The sequence below is a fragment of the Salvia hispanica genome, chromosome 4 (genome assembly GCF_023119035.1).
Source record: "Salvia hispanica cultivar TCC Black 2014 chromosome 4, UniMelb_Shisp_WGS_1.0, whole genome shotgun sequence".
Taxonomy (NCBI): domain Eukaryota; kingdom Viridiplantae; phylum Streptophyta; class Magnoliopsida; order Lamiales; family Lamiaceae; genus Salvia; species Salvia hispanica.
The window spans coordinates 11,958,926-11,964,290 of NC_062968.1; positions in this window are offsets into that span (position 1 = coordinate 11,958,926).

A 5,365-nucleotide genomic window follows, 5' to 3' on the forward strand; every position below is an offset into this window, starting at 1 on the left:
CGTTATAGTGAGATAAAGCTGAAGTATCTAACTTCTCTCAATAAAATGTGCAGTGCATTGAAATGAAATTGAAATGAAATAGATAACAATTGACGCCAAAGACTTTCCAAGTCAATTACTTCTTTATATGAACAGTTCTTTCCAATAGGAATGTACGGTCATGTCATCTGAGACTAATAATTACTCCGGCACATGTTCTTCACATTATTATCCAAGAACTTTCTATTTCTAATACTCCTTTGTCTTATAAAATTATTAGGCAATGATACGAAAATTAAGAAAAAATTAGTAAAGCAAGAAAGATAGAGAAGAAAGGTAAGGTAAAGTAACAAAGAGGAGAATAACTTAAAGTAGTGTTAGTGGATAGTGAAACCTATATTATTAAATTGATATAATTTTCTAAAAATGGAATGCACATATTTTTGTGAGATGAACAAAAATGGAAAGTGCATATATTTTTATGGGACAGAGGGAATGAAACTAATATTGATGGATAGACCAAAATGAAAATTCACATTAATCTATATAAATAAATCTCTTATATATAGGTAGGGGTGTCGAAACGGGTAGCGGGTAACGGGTAATCCCGAACCCGACCCGATACCCGGCGGGTATCGGGTACCCATTACCCGACGGAATCGGGACACGGGGCGGGGTCGGGTATAATTATTTTGGGTTTTGCGGGTATCGGGTATCCCGATACCCGACCGGGTAATCCCGATAGTCCCGAAATACCCGATATGTATATTAATATTTTATAATTTTTAATTTTTAATTTTAAGTGACCACAATTTCTTCCAATACCAGTTATCATAAATATTTACAAACCTTTTTAATGGAGGATTTGGCATAAAGAACATATAAGAAGAAGCATCAATAACAGTGTACCACTATACCAGTTAGCCATCAAAATTAAAGTTCAGACATATGTTTGCTAATCTGAATTATTGATTTACCATGAATAGACTTTCTTAGTCATTTCTTCCATCTCTTTCTGCAATACGTGAAAATTGTATTTCAAAATGTTTTGATAGTATATAGATCGATACCTCATAGAAACAAAAGAACTTGAATCATTTTCCTACTAAAAACAATACTCATTCAGTTAGTAATAAGCTTAATATTAAAAAAAATATATGAAAAAAATAAGATTTAAAAAAAAAATGTTGCGGGTCGGGTACCCGCAGCGTCGGGTGCGGGATACCCGACTCGGGTATCGGGTTATACCCGACTCACTGCGGGACGGGTATCGGGACTGCCATTTTGTCCGAAACGGGTAGCGGGTACCCGACTCGTCGGGTGCGGGTATCCGCGGGTACCCGTTTCGACACCCCTATATATAGGGGAACACTACACTCCCTAAAGACTTATCAAGTTATAACATCCTACTCATATGAACTGTTAGAGCATCCACAGTGGGACGGATGTCCCGACGGACTTCCCAAAAACACCTCCTGTCACGTCATAAGGACATCCCACTGCACAATGGCGGACATCCCGACAGACATCCACAATAATAAAAATTCACAAAATCACCAAATTAAATAATTTAAGGAATTAAAATTTCGACACGAATACGGAGAAAATGCAACCACTTTATTTAAAAAAAACATACTCCCTCCGTCCCAAGGTATTAGACCAACTTTTCTTTTTGGGATGTCCCAACATATTAGACTCATTTCCTTTTTTAGCAAAAAGCATCTATCTTATTTTATTCTCCACCTATTTTTTTCTCTCTTCTCTCCCCTACTTTTTCCCTCTCTCATACTTTACTCTCTCCACTTTAACTATTTAAATATCAATTCCTTAAATCATGTGCCCAAAAGAAGTGAGTCTAATACTCCGGGACGGAGGGAGTATGTAACGCCCCACTTTTTCAAACCCTAATTTTTGGGTTATAAAATTTTTGCATTAAATGCCTTAAATGCTATGATGTGTGAATTTTTGATGAGTAATTAATTCTATGGTGTCTTTGTGACCTAATTGCGTATGAGAATGGAGATTAAGTTGAATAGTCAACTTGTTGAAATGTTGACGTGGCTATTGAATAGTCAAAAATGGGAAAAATATGACGTGGCCGTTGAAAGGTCAATGCGTTGAGGAAAAGAAGAGGAAATAAGGAGATGATTGATTGGGTGTGAATATTTGATGCGGAGAAATATAATTTGGGTGAATTATTTTCCTAAGGGATGAGTGAGAATTTAATAGGAGCATTATTAAATCATGTGGAATTATTCGATCCCTCCTATTTTTATTTGGAGAAGAAATCCTATTTTTCTTGGATTTAATTATTTGTTTGGCATAATTATCCAAATTAAATCCAAAGTCCAAATACTCTATAATTCCTACATGGAATTTTCGAACTCCACCTTTGATTATTCCCATGAGATTTTCGAAAATCTCATATTTTGGAGAAGAGGGAATTATTTATTTATTTGATCACTTATTTATTCTCTTCCATGAATAAATATAAATATACTAAAATATCCTAGCATATCTTGCCAAATCTAAGAAGATATTGCATATCCTAATTAAATTAGGATTTGTTTTTGAATTCCTTTTGAAGATTGGAAAATCACGCCACTTTTCCTACTAAAATGGGGAGTATTTAATTATTTTTCTTGCTCCGTGATATATTATTCTACTCCGTGAAATATTTGAATTAATTATAGGCTATTAAAATAGCCTACAAAATTCGAAAATCCTCTTACTTCTCAACTAATTAACGCCACTTCCCCAATATCTCTCCCAAATCTTTTATTTATTTAATTATTGGGATATTATTATTTGCACTCTATAAATACATGTGAGATCCTAAACACTAGAGATCAAAAACCGGCGCCTCCCACTCCTCATAATTTTCGAAAACCTCTCCCCCACTCTCTCCAAGTTTTCTTCAAGTTTTCTTCAATATTTCTTCATCAATTGAGAAGAATTCAAGTGAAATTCAAGAGATTATTGAAGAATCAAGACTAATTCCTTGTTTCTACCGTTCGTTCTTTTGGAAAAGGTACTTTAAATATTGATCTTCTCTTCTTCTACCGATCAATCGGTGTTCTTGAATCCACATGCATCTAGAACGAGTGAAAGGGGTTTTAATTGGTGATTTTTGCGATGCATGGATGTGTGTGTGTGTGTGGCCGAGAGTGTGTGTGTGTGCACGCCTCGATCGGCGTGCACAATTGTTGTGTTCGTGTGCATGTGTTGTGTGTGTGGAACACTCATGCGTGATACGAATTATTGGTGATTTTGGAATGTTTATTTAAATAAAAATGGTATGTTAATCATACTTTGATTTTGATAGTAATGATTTTGAAAATAATCGAGGGGAAAAAGGGAAAACGTGAGATCATGCATAATATTGATCCATGATTGAAACTGATTTGTGATACGCCTAATTTAAAGGTGATACTTCGCGCTCTCAGCGTGATAAACGAGGAGAAGAGAATACTATCAAGCTAAACCGACGAGGTGGGCTTTCTTTTAAAATAAGGACATTGTCCTAAAATGATATTGATGAGAATGAAAGATGTGTTATCATGCCTTGATTTGTTTTGTCGTGCCTATCCCTCGTGGCTATGCCACTATTGTTATAATCGAATTCGGATCCTTGTAGAGCCGCAAACTCTACTTGGGTTAGTGTACACCAATGTTAGACCGAGTGTCAGCGTACGGGTTGGCCGGTCTAGTGACCTGGATTGCGGCCGCATTCCTTGTCATGTAGAATGAGGATATGGTAAACGTCTATGAGAAAAATGGTTGCGCGACCGTGATATTTGAGAAAGAAGATATTTTGGTGCCTCGGGTCTTTCTAAAGTTAAAACCCCGATGGACACTTGAAAATGGCATGATAATGACTATATTTGTGATAAAACTGTTTTCGGCAATGAGCCCATTGAGTATGATTATCGTACTCAGCCCTGCATGTGTTTTCCTTATGTGCAGGTTGAGTGGTGACGAGCGGGCGGCGGTGTTGAGTAGGAACTAATAAAGATGAACTGATGGTACTTAAAGTGTTGTTGTGTCTTCATACATAGCCTCACTTCTTTCTTGGTCGCTTCCGCTATTTTTATGAAAACTTATGATCTTTTGTTGGGATAAATACTTTTATTTTCGTGGGTATGTTTTGGAATATGAACAGTTAGAAATATTTTTTTTGAAGAACTTGGTTAAGCTTTTATTTCAATAAATCTTTTGATGGATTCCTTTGCTAAGGCATTATTCTTCCTCTACTTAGTTGTTCCTTAAATGCTTTGGTCAAATCCCTTTTAAATGAAACCCTAGCCTATGATCTTTGATGCATTTAAGTCTACCTAGTTAGCGAACGCCGCATTTATTATACCCTAAATGGGCGGGTCGTTACAGGATTTGCATGTATTTAAGGCCTAGATTTGGCTCGTTTTAAATGTCAATCTTGAAAATTATGTTCTAAAATTGCATATATTATATATTTTGGTATTTTAACGTGTTTGTTGATAAATGATAGAAAAAGACAGAAAAAAATGTGCAAAAGTGTCAAAGTTCAACAGCCTCTGTTCGAGCCCATCTGCCAATGAGTTTGAAGTACAATAAGTGCTTAATACATACCATTCTCTTTGTCTTCGAAAGAGCTTCACGTGGGTATCTTAAACATCTAAATCGGAGTTATGTGGAGAAATTTATGGCCACTTTACGAACATTGCGCAGTGCAGTCAAAATTAGGCGGAAATTAAGGAAGGAAAGAAATCGTTGCCAAATCTCTCCTATTAATTGAGGATTTCGAATTTACCATCTATTCCATTACTTGGAGGCTACTTTTTACCAATTATAAATTCTTTTCTAACCTATATATATCCCATAACCTAATTCATAATATTCATCTCAGAGCCTCCAGTCATTTCCATCTCTATACTTCTTCCATCTCATATTCCACATATTATTCTTCCATCTTCCATTGAAGCGGAGCTCTACAGATTTAGGCAAGAGAAGACTGAAGACTACATCATTCAACCTTGGGTTTTGTTTTGTTTTTCTTCATGTCTAGTACTTTTTGTTGTTTTACTTGTCTATGAGTATTAAACATCTTTTGTAGAATTTTTGGTAACATGCTATGATTATAAGTTATTTATTCAATTGTTTTTCATTGTTAGCTCTTGTAGTTATTTCGCTTTCTCTTGTGCTTATACATTTGTTTGATTGGCCATCTTATGAATGCATGTGATTTACTACAAGAACTGAGAAGTGAGTAGTCTAATTTGAAAGAGGAGAAATTGATGTCTTTGCCAATAAAATTGAGAGATTTGAGCCTTTGAATGAAGCAAATTTATCTTAGGAGCTTTTAGGAGTTGTTGCCTTAGTTCTAGGAAGGACACTTCGGTTCTAGGTA